The sequence below is a fragment of the Arachis ipaensis genome, chromosome B08 (genome assembly GCF_000816755.2).
Source record: "Arachis ipaensis cultivar K30076 chromosome B08, Araip1.1, whole genome shotgun sequence".
NCBI lineage: Eukaryota > Viridiplantae > Streptophyta > Magnoliopsida > Fabales > Fabaceae > Arachis > Arachis ipaensis.
In genome coordinates this window covers 98,885,251-98,898,396 of record NC_029792.2, presented here as the reverse complement: position 1 = coordinate 98,898,396, position 13,146 = coordinate 98,885,251, and positions in this window count along the sequence as shown.

Genomic DNA, 13,146 nt, shown 5'->3' with positions numbered 1-13,146 from the left:
AATACCAAATTCATCTCAATGATCTTTCAACAACAAAAAATAGCTCAGTCAATTTTCATCAACAAATTATTTAAGGTTCAGTAAAGTTACAAATTCAATATTCAATCACTAACAAATTCAACTCAATACTGATTTTCAGCAACATAAAGATTTAGCTAAGTAATTACTTGAGTAGAACAGCAACGAATTCAAATTCTACAGTAGAGTATTTAATAAAAATGGCCAAAAACCTGAGCATGTTAACTCTTTATGGTAAACATTATTATGTCGAGCAGCATTTTCCATATAATATTAAGGCCGATGTTCGTGTTTATATTGTCAAAGCTTTTTCAAATTCAAGATACCAAAAATTACACGTACAATTTTCCAGATAGTATATGCGTCAAAACATAGGTCTCAAAGCAATTAGTTTTGTAATACTACTAGCAATATCCTATGAAAAATCTAGGGCAGCATTTTTAACATAGTAATCATTTGACTAGAACCGCAACAAATTCAAATTCAAATGAATGTTATCAACGACAAATTCATCTCAATAATTTTTCAGCAACAAAAATAACTAGCACAGTGTATTTTCATCAACAAATTATTTAAAGTTCAATAAAGTAACAACGTGACACAATTGGGTTTGACAAATAACATCACACATTTCATTCATTTGTGCCAAACTCCTCTTCATACTTCATACCCAACAACCTTTGACGCTATGTGCATAACAAACACAAATGGATTCATCATAGATATATCTCCATACCCCATGCATAAATTCCTTAACAACATTGTTAGTTGCTCGCGCCACTACTTATTTCAAAAGTCCTTTTTAATTTCAGTTACTAGTTTTCTGCATAACCCCTTTAATTTTGTTTGATCCTAATTATACAATTATTAATAAAATAGTAAAAATCTCCAAATTTGGCTTCAATCATTTATAAACTTCATGTTTTTATGAATACCCATTGGTGATCTTCACTCAATGTGATTATTTTTAGCAACAAAGAGACTAATTCATTGATATTTTCAGCAAAAAATCAAAGACAGCAACAAAATAGAAAAGGAAAGAACAGAAAAATTTGTTGGAACTCACCAAATTAGGACCAAGTTGTATGAAGGAAGTCGAGGAATTGCTGAAGGTGAGAGTTGCTGAAGGCAAGGAGGAAGTCCGGGGACTTGCTGCTTCTGTCTCCGGTGACGACGGGCGAAACGACGGCGCGAGACTGATTGCAAGGTAGTGACAAGATAGGGAGCGCCAACAACGTCCAGTCCTAGAAGCTGCTGCTTCTGCCACCAGCGACGACGAGGGCAGGGAAGGCACGCGAGCCCAGAGACTGTAGGAAAGCGACGACGAGTTTGTCGGAGATAGTGAGAGAGACCGATGCCGATAGAAGGAGAGAACTTGGGTTCGCGTCAATGAGGCACAGAGGCACAGTGAGAGATGAGAGAGCTGTTGTGACAGTAATGCTGAGGGAGGAAAAGAGGACTCTGAAACGTCGTAGTTTTATAGATCTAAGAAAAGAAAGAGACCAGGACCAATTTATTTAAACCGGACCGGTCCAACCGGGTTTAAAGTTTTTAGTTTGGAAACAGATTTCATTAACCAGTTTTTAATAAGCAACCAATCACAGGGTGACACATCTGCAACTTTAAAAAAGTTTTCACCGACTCACAAATGATTGAGCTAATGAATACTATTGTTAAAAAAAGTAAAAGAAAAAAAATTACAAACTCTTAGAATTTTTAGTGCGTTTATATAATCTAATTAATTAGTAGAGATTACTAAAAGAAAAAAATTTAACAAATGAGATTTGTTAACAAGTATTTTAAAAATAATTTGAGAGATATTATAAATAAAAAATATACATATATTTTCAAGTTTTCAATATTTTAAATGCTCTGAAAGAGTAAAAGCTTTGCATTTTAAGGATGCGTTTGGTTTGTGACTTTGTATTTTTATTTTCTGTTTTTATTTTCAATGTTTTCTATTTTTTAGATTTTGTGAAGGAAAAAGTAAAAATAATAAAATCCTATTTTCTGTTTTCACTTTCTATTTTTACTTTTTCCTTCATAAAATCCAGAAAATAGAAAATGCTAAAAATAAAAACAGAAAATAAAAACGCAAACCAAGCATACCTTACATTTTTACTTTTTTAATCAATATTTTTAGGGTATTTTTTAATTAATTTTAAAATATTTTTTAAATTTCCAATTCATTTTTTTATGTACAAATTTTTTGCTTTTGGTTCCCTCTAATTTTTTTTATGATTATTCCAATTCTCCCAATCAAGAATTTGTTGCTTGACGGAATAATCATCAAGCAAGATGCAAATACCCATAATATGTTTTATTATTATTATTATTGTAACGACCCGATTTCTGGTAGGTCCGGATCACTGCCAGTCGTCAGGTGTTACTTTCCAATAGCCCTATAATACTCTAGACTCGATAATATTTACTACATATGAGCCTTTCGTACTAATGGAATCGTGTATGTTAGCTTATTTTTATCATATGTCTTTCTTAACAAACATATTAGCAAAACAATAAACATCTTCAAGGATATACAATATAAAATAAACACCAAACTAACAGCAAAACTAAAATAGCAACAAGATTGCAGAAAATCTTTCATACATATATACGTCTTAAGTTAGTTCATACAAACTTGACATGCTTAGCTATATACAGATATACATATAAACTTATATACAACTGACAACTTCCCGGATACCTGGTTCATATAGAAAACCCCTAAGCTGGTACCCGGACTAACAAAGAAAAGAAATATCAAGTTCTATCCCTCAAAATTGCTACAAAAGTGAGGGAAAGTAAAGTCTAAGGAATAAAGACTATCTATCCTACTTTCTTTTCACCGTGGAGACACAAGTTTGCAGACCTCATCTCAAGACTAGTCTCAAGCATCTCCTGTAGGGTCCGGAAATACATTCTTCTCTGGTACCTCTCTGAATAGAACTCTAGTGGTGGCAGATAAGTTGAAATCCTCCATTTGTGGGAAAAAGGGAGAAGGAAGGGGTGAAAACCTATATGGTTCCCAATAAGGTGACATCGTGAAAACGCATCTCTCTCGTGAAACTTAGAGGTCTGGCTCTATTGTAATAACTCGCTTGCGAAGTCTCTCAGCTACTTCCATATCGCGGCTCTGACATAACTCTATCTTGGCATCTTTCGTTGGGGTTAATGTAACACCCTACCACACAGAGTCTTGTACTTAAGTCATAAGACAAAGGTGGTGAGGTATTACGACCTCCAAAAACAAAATCTAATACGTATAGTAGTGTAAAAAGATTCATAACGAGGAGCCTTTTGAAGAAAAAAGGGGTAAATCAAAACCGTTAAATCGAAAGTGCAACACTCCGATCAATAACGTAAACGAAACAGATAAAGAGTAAGCTGACACTAAGAGATATACAAAAGAGTGCCAAAATACATATAACCGGCCTCAGCATATAAGTATATACATACATATATAGACGGAAATCCCAAAAGAACCCAAAAGACAAAATACAAAAAACCTGTTTCTCCAAAATAACGTCTAAGAGGAGTTAATACAAAATACATATACACGGGAGAATATAAGTATCTAAAAAAATGTATAATGATCAAAATAAAATCCCAAAAGCTAAGAATCTCTGCCAAAAGGAAGTCTCCAGCATGCCTCAGCGAGGAGCCTCACGTCCTTCATCTAAAAACCACAAAATCCGCATGGGTGAGAACCGGAGGTTCTCAACATGGTAACAGTGCCCAAATATCTAACATGTAATCTCCTGGGAAAGCCGAAGGTAATCCTAGAACTTCCAGTTATAATCAAAACGTATAAATATACTAAACCATGAGTAATGTAAAAGTAGGCAACTAACTTAAGGGTCTTCAATCTAACTAAGTATCCCCTTTCCAAGTCCTTCATACCTCCCAACCGCCAACAGTAAAGATATGCAAACACAATTATATCAAGCAAAGAAATGCACAAGTAGAAAGCAAGTAAGGCAATTAGGCAATTAGCAAGTAATGATGCAATCAATTAGGCATTCCAAGCAATTCACATATAATGCATATGATGCATGTCTGTCCTAGTGGCTGATGAGTCTCATCTGTCGATTATAAAGCCAACCCAACAAGTCCTGGTAGCTAACTATTGGACTGTCCCTCCGTCGTGCATCCCCAACTTGAGTTATTCTCAACATAATTCATAATTCATATCCAACACCCTCAATGGTGTATATTCATGGGGGCGAGCTCATCCTGAACTTTCACAGTGTCCGGCCACACTTATGACATAGGATCAGCAGAGTATCGAGTCTCCACCTGGAGCGCGTGGTGGCTAGCCACTACTTTCACCCAGGAAAACTCGTATCTCAGATAGTTGGAGTGCAATAATCACAATAATCAACAATTCAGCATATATGTATTCAATTCACAGCCATACATTAACATTCATCTCAGCCATCCGGCTTATAAATCATAATCTCATAACAGCCATAATCATCATCACACACCGCCATTCGACTCATATCATACTCAGCCATTTGGCTCATATCATATACAGCACTCCACCATCCTCCTTAACAACTCATATCATCATCATTCATCATACTCATCATAACATCCCCTTTCTTCCTCTACAAGTTACCCTCTTTCCTAGCTTACTCTCATTCACTAGGCATTTTACATCAATTTAAGATTTAGGGGATGAAATTGGGAGTTTATAAGTGTGAAATAACATCTCGAAAGGTTACAAGCTTGTTGGGAATGTGAATGACTTGAAAACAAAAGCTTTGGAAAGGGAATGGGTCGCGTGCGTACGCACAGGGGTGTGCGTGCGCACGCCCAGAAGCATTTTTAAACATGTGCATATGCACAGAAAGCGAAATCTCCAAGATTGTGTGCACGCACAAGTTGTGCCAGCGCCACCAACAGCAAGCCATTCCCAACGTGTGTGTGCGCATAGATCTGTGCGTACGCACGACTCCCAAGACTTCCTTGCCATGCGCGCACACAGAGCGTGCTAGCGCTCCCAGTAGCAGCCCCGTTCCCCCGTGTGCGTACGCACAGGCTCAAAATTCTGTGGGGTGTGCGTGCGTACAGGGCTGTGCGTACGCACACAACCCAGAAATCACAAATTCTGCAGAAGTTGCAAAATTTAGATTTTTGGCCTGAACTTCCAATGATCATATCTCCTTTCACAAAATTCAGATTTCAACCAAACTTAAACCATTTTAAAGCTTATGAAATTATCTTTCAATTGACATAAAAATCATCAAATTCCGAAAACAATAACTCAAGATATGATCCGTTGAAATTCATCAAAATTCCATTTTTACCAAAACTCATAAACTCCCCATTTTCAAAACATAATCTTCCCAATCCATACCAAATCAACCCAAAACTCAACCATTCCAACCTTCAATCATTTCCAAACTTCTTTCAATCATCAATCCCCAATTCAATCATATTTAGCCAAATCTCACATCAACATCAACATTTCATATATCAACTTCCAAAGTCTCAACTCTATCATCAATCCAACATATTGATCCATATCACATACAACATTACATACTTTACCCACCAATCCAACCATTCACAATCATTTCCACCATCATTCATACATATTTAACTCAATCCAAATTATCCAACAACTACATCAACATTCCAAAGCCCTATCCTAGGGTCACTAGCCTACGTTTTCACACCACATTACATTTTAGATATAGAAAACCGAAACCATACCTTGGCCGATTCCCGTTCCACCCGGAACACTCTCAAATTCAACTTCCAAGGTTTTCAAACTCCACCAACAGATTTTCCAAGCTTGGGGCTCCACACCAAAGCATTCCAAAACCACCAATTAAGCTCCAACACTCATATATACAAGGCCTACGCCACAATATCACACCAATACATAATAACTCAATACCCAATACCTCAAATTCAACATTTTACTAGGGTTTGAGATCTCTTACATTACCCAAGGATCAAGGAAGTAAGAACAAGCCTTCCCTTCAAGTTAATTTGAGCCTATAACATCCAAACTCAAAAATCTCAATGTTACTCACTAAGATTTCGAAAATGAGGGCTAAGGATTTGAGTAAGAAACTTTGGCTTATCTCAGGAATCTTGGTGTGGGTTTTGTAGAGCTCGACACTGCGTTGGCGTGGCTGCAAACGGTGCGTCGATCGGAACTCCGGATCAAAAGATATGATCAATGGAAGATTGATGTGAATAGGAGCAAGGGTTTTCTTATTTCCCTCTCCATAACCAGCGTGTGTGTGTGTGTTTTGAAGAGAAAGAGAGCTGAGCTCTCTTTAATGAATGAGGCTTGGCTGGGCCCTTAGGCCCAACTTGGGTCCAGTTGGCCCGGTTTGGCCCGTTTGGCCAAATCTTGGGCCGATTTCTTTAAAATTTGTATCAAAATTCTCGTTTTAAATTTATCTTTCACATTAAACCATAAAAACCTCATTTCTCTTTTTCTAGAATATATTTTAATTTATGGTTAATTAGCCATTAATTAACAGGGTTTTACAGTTAATGCCGCTCCTTATGCTATTCTCTATGGCTATTATTCCTAGTTTTACTATCTTAATCTAAGTGATAAATCACTATTTTATAGTTTATCTTGTGCTAAATTGAATGGTTTTTATCAATTCTTTGCACACTTATTCATACAATTTACATGGTTTTACAAATCCTTCCCAATTTTGTTCTATGATTGAAAACTTGCTTCCTAAGCCTTTAAATTGTCAATTTTTAATGTCTTTTTATACCATTCGATGCCGTGATCTGTGTGTTAAGTGTTTTCAGGCTATATAGGGTAGGAATGGCTTAGAGGATGGAGAGGAAGCTTGCAAAAATATAAGGAACACAAGAAACAAAGGAGATGACCAGCGAGGATCGACGCGCACGCATGGCTCACGCGTGCGCGTGACTTGGAGCTTTTCACAGCGACACGTACGCGTGACCAGCGAAGTCGCATATCAATGCGCACGCGTGACTGACGCGCACGCGTGACACGCACAGAAGATCATCGACGCGTACGCGTGACCTTTGGGTATGCGTGACGTGCGCCACGTGCAGAAATCGCAGAAGACGCTAGGGGCGATTTTGGGCTGGTTTTGGGCCCAGTTTTCGGCTCAGAAATACAGACTAGAGCCAGGGGACAAGCAGAGACTCAAGACACATTCACTTTTACACAATTTTAGTTTTAGTTTTGAATCTTGGAGAAAAAAACTACTACTTCCTCTAGGGTTCTTCACATTCATAGATTTCTAGTTTTATGCTTTTAGATTAGATATTGAGAAGAGTTACTACCTCCGTTTGAGTTCTCTATCATTACAGTTTGCTTTCCTATTTCCTTACTCTTTTACTTTACATTCAGTTCGTTCAGAGTTACATATGGATATCTTCGATTTTAGAATTTATTATTGCAAAGAGTTATTTTTACCTTTAATTAATTTTCTTTTATTACTTTATTTGAATTACCATGTCCTCCGTCTACCCCCTTTACATGTTTATGAAAATGGCATTCATGTCAATGGAGTAGACTCCCAACTTGACTTGGGAGTTGATTAACAGGAGACCCTTGAGTTGGAATACTCAAGTGTTAAATTGTAATTAAAAGTTATTGGCTGACTCTCTAGTCACTTACTCTAATCCTTCCCTAGGAGAGGATTAGGACTTGTGAATCAGAGTTGGTTAGTTACTTGACTTTCCTTTATTAAGTAAAGGATAACTAAGTAGAATAACAACCTCTTAGTATTATACTTGAGGAATTTCAAAAAGGATAGAAATTCCGATTAATCTTCTCCCAGTCAAGGCTTTCTATTTCAAATATATAAAACCTCTTATTAATTTTTATTGCTTTCATTAATAATTATTTTATTTTCCCGTTCTCCAACTCTAAAATTTCTCAAAAAATTCCTGACCAATAAATTGCACTCTTTTGTCAACTTGTTGGGAGACGACCTGGAAATTCTACTCCCGGTATTTTGTTCTTAAATTGTGATAACTCTTTTTTTTAATTGATAAGCAGAATTTTTGTCGGTTAAGAACTGTACTTGCAACGCTGTTCTTATTATAAATTCTTAATCGGCAATTTTCCGCCCTTCAATTCTTAGTTATGGTTGGAAGCTCAAGGCCTAATTGCAAGGGTTAGTATAATTCTCAATTGATTGGGTCTAGGAGGATGTTTGGGTGCTTAAATGAGAATTCCAAGGCTAAACCACCCGGATGGAATCATGATGAGTAGATTTTAGACGGGTGTAAGAACAAGATTTGGGATCCGGGCATACAAGAGGATCAACTTTGGGAGCTCAAAGCTTGTGGAGAACTTCATCAAGGCTTGGTGAATTCACTTAGAGATGTTAGAGCTTATTAGAAGTCCAAGCATTGGTGGAAGTTTTAAGACGAGTTCAAGCACAAGCCACCATGACACAGAGCTCACCAAATGTCCAACTTAAGGACTTTAACTAAAAGTGCTAGGTGGGAGACACCCCACCATGGTAAATTCTTTCTAATTTTCCTTTTTATTTATATTAGTAATAAGTTAGATTTTTATTTTTTTTTTAGAAATGTTTATTTCGTTTAATTCATGGTTTAGTTGTCTAAAAAAAATTCTGCGATCGACGCGTAAGCGTTGATGACCCGCACCCGTCACATGCAGGTTCGCAATATTAATAAAATGAACAGAGAGTTGCGATGGAGACACGCAGGAGGGGTGCGTGGCGCACAAGCCACCCCACGCGTACGCGTGCCTCACGCGTACGCGTCCCCTGCAGAAATTTCAACCCACGCATAAGCGTCAGCGACGCGTATGCGTGGGGATGAAAATTGGCGTAAAGAGTGAATTGAACAGAGAGTTGTGTGGCCATGGTGCTGGAGTCACGCGAGTAGTCACGCATACGCGTGACCGATGCTCACGCGTCAGAATGCATTTTTCGCCACCCACACGCACGCGTGGGCGACGCTTACGCACTGCATGGCCGTTTCCATTTTCACGCGCACTTGTGACCTGCGCACACGCGTCGCGTTCTGTTTTTTATTTCTTTCTTCTTTCTTCTCTCCTTTTTTTTTATTTTTTCTTCCTCCTTTCTTACTTTTTTCTTCATTTCTTTACATTCTCCTCCATATTCCCTTTCAATTTCTTTTACTTACTACATTTGCATACTTTTCTTCCTTGCATTTTAATTTTGTTCATGTTTTAATTTTCTTTTCTAAGTTTATTATTTTTTCATTGGTGTTAAATGTCTTATTCAACTGTTGCATCTTTTCTTGCGTTATTTTGGTACTTCGTGACTTGTTTTAAATTTGCACAAAATCAAACAAACATGCAATCAAACATGCAAAATTGGTGTTGAAATAGGAAATAACTAACCCACGAAAGTCGGAAATTATGTTGCTATTTTAGTTTATGAATTCTCATGTTAGATTTGATTTCCCTTTTAATGCAATTTGAGGTATTTCATGTTTATTGTTCCTTTCTTCATTTGTTAGTGTTGATTCCTTGCTTTGGTTATTTAGATTTTATTATTCCTTGTTAATTTTCTATGCTTTTATTTTGCACCCACCAAGTGTTTGATAAAATGCTTGGTAGGATTTTAATTTAGCTTTTTACGTTCTTAATTTGGATTGATTATTTGGAGACTGTTGAATTATCAAAGGTCTTTTGTTGATTGGTGTTTGAAAGTTGCTACTTGGCTTAAGCTTCACTAACGCTAATCTTTGATTAGGACTTGTGAACTTAAGTTAATTATTGCTCATTTGACTTTCCTTCATTTGTTAGAGGTTAACTAAGTGAGTGCAATTTACAATTACCATCAAAATTGACATTGGTAATGAGGATAGGAATTCGGATTATCAATCCTTGCTAGGACTTTTCTTAATTGTTAGTTTATTTCCGTGTCATTTAAATTCCTTGTTCAACATTTAAAAACCCAAAAAAAGTACTTTTCCATAACCAATAATAACTACACTTCCCTGCAATTTCTTGAGAGACGACCCGAGGTTTAAATACTTCGGTTTATTTTTATTGGGTTTGCTTTAGTGACAAACAAATTAAATTTGATTGAGGTTTAATTGTCGGTTTAGATCTATACTTGCAACGCGATTATTTTTGTGAATTCTTTACTGATGATTTTTCCCCGTCACTAAGCTTTTGAGAAATTGTAATTATACAACTTTAAAACACAAACAAGAATAAGAGAATAGGAAATTAATAAGAAGCAGATAGCACATAGAAGAAAGAATGAACAGTAAACAATCACAATCAAATGTGCAACAATTTATGATGCATGCATGTTCCTAGTACAGGCCATGAGCTCATGCGTCGGTTGTCTAACCGCAACCCGACGTTACTCGGAGCGAACCCCGAATATGATTTTTTTACTGTGTCAGTCAGACACATTGGTATCATCATGGGTGAATCCATATCAATTAGGATACCTTGGCATCACGGTTACCCGTGTCAGTTAAGCCTCATCATAATAACATTTCAATCAGCTAGGCGAACATTCCTGCATTAGCAATCTTAGGCTATCAGTTAGGCGGGCACTTTTGAATTAGCAATTTGGCATAAAGGCCATTCAAACATACAATTCTCATGAATAATTATCCATTTTCAATTATCTCTTTGATTCATTCTCATTTCCTTTCTTTTCATCATACATCCGCATCACCTTATAGATACGCATACCTCCGCATCATCACATAACTAAGCATACACCCACATCACCATATTACTAAGCATACCTCCACATCACCTTTTAACTTTAAATATTCATAGGGACAACTTATATTCTTATTCATTTTTCTGGCTTGTTTAACCTAATGCCTCCTTGGCGACCAGTTTTCTATTTAATAATTAATATAACAAATGGACTCATATTCGTGCAAACTTTATGTCCATGCATTCGTACCGAACTCAAGTTATTTGGTTTAAGTTTCAGAGCATTCTCATTTACATAACAAAATTTATGCCTATTCTGATTTGAGAGATTTCTATTTGGTTAACCGGTGAACCGGTTAACTTCCAAAGTACATAACTAATGTTCTAGAATAGCAATGGCTCTGAAATTTGAACTGAATGAAGTAGACACTATAGAAGTTCATTTGGTTTTAATTTCATCACAAAAGCTTTTCTACATCAGGAGATATCCATCTAGGAAATCACTGCTCTAAGTTTGTAAATCCTGTTTAGCCATTAGCGAGCAGTAAAATGTTAAAGCCTATAAATTTTAATCCATAGCTTCTAAAATTCTAAACTTTTGAGGGAACAAAATATGTATCATGAGGGTTCTATAAAAATTGGGTGCACTCAATTTGGAATTTAATATCAATACCAGTAACTCAAACAAGTCACTGGAATCACCAAACGAGTTTCAGAATTGCATGTTAATAAAACAATGAACCTTCTGTTTTGTAAATTATGTATTTAATTCTATAAAAATGGGATTACCTCGAAATTTGGACACACTGTTCTTCACATACCAATATTTCGACTCTCTTTGGTTTCAACTCAAAAACTCATCAGAATTAAAAGTTGTGTAGGTTGGAAGTTGCTACTAGAGTAATTCAAAAACAGATTTTTCAGCAGAAACCATTTATTTTCAAACATTTTTATCTTTCAACCTACTCATCAAAAAATTCTGAATTTTTGAGAGGATGATCTAATCTCATCAAGGATTACCAAGAAATTATTACACAATTTTTGAGTGGCTAGATTTTGCCCATATATTCGCACAATTTGCTGCCTAATGTCAGTGACCATATCGACAGAATTTGGCTTAGGTTCTAACTAACCATTTTGGTTTCCTAAGCTTCTCATCATCTCTTAATCATCATCTATCTTTATCAAACATAATCCAACATCATAGCTAGCAGAAACTACTAATTATATCATCAACAAACATCATTCACATAAACACAAACATATAATTATACTAGCCTAACACCTACCTCAATGAAGTTTACCCTTGCTCAAGAAATCAGTTCTAGCTTTTCCTTTATCTCTTCGGTCAAGGCTCCTCCTTGAGCTAGGATTTTGGGAAGCCTTAAAGGAGGATGACAAAGAAGATCATGCTCAAGGAACTCCTCGAATCATGATGGTGAGGTGAAAATCACATTCGTAGCTTGATGAAGGCTTGATGGAGGTTGGAAAGTTGGGCTCCAAGCTCTCAATCTCCTCGGTTGTTCTCTCATCAATCACTCTCCCTTTTTAGCTTTTAATATCTCAAATTATCCTCTCTCTCTTGTTCTCTTGTTAAAGCTTCAAAAATAAGGGTGAGAATTTCTATTTATAGTGTGGTGAATGGTGTGGTATGTTACCACCAAATCAAGCAAGAATGACACTTGTTTAATGGCATGTGTTTCTTCATTAAATGCTTTCTAATGAGTCATCACTCTTGGTCAAGTTGTGGCTGAGGTTTGGCCAGCAAAAAGAGAATGGAGAGAGTGGTTTAATTGTGGTTATATGGCTAATCTTGAGAGAGAAGTTTGGTTAAGGAAAAATCGGTTCAGTTTAAGTTCGGTTAGATTTTAATTAAGCTAGGTATTTCGGTTCTTTATTTTTATTCTAGATAATCCTTCTATTGGCTTCATAAATTTAGATTGAAGATTACTTCTTTAAAGGTTTGGCCAAATTGCCAAAGAGAGGAAAGAAAACAGTTCAATAATTAAACCGTAAGATTACCATTTTTAAACCGTATCGGTTTAAACAACTGACAACTGAGAAATCAGTAGCAGAGAGTATCTCGACTCTGAATAAAATTTATAATATTATACTAAGCTAATTCAGTCAATAAAAGCTAGTAGTGAAGATTCCATAGATGAATTTAACTCGACGATCAAATTCATCGTTATCGATACGATTTTTGGCTTAGGACATGTTTTTATCTCTCACGGTATATCTTTTATTTTCACTTATCAAGTCTAAATCCGCCTTATTATTTTATGACGAGGTGATTCTCAGATATTTATCGAATTTTCTCATCACAGAATTTCTGAGAATAACCCTGTAGTGAATCAAGGTGTTGTTGTTGTTGTTGTTGTTATTATTATTATCATTATTATTATTATTATTATTATTATTATTATTATTATTATTATTATTATTATTATTATTATTATTATTGTTATTATTAT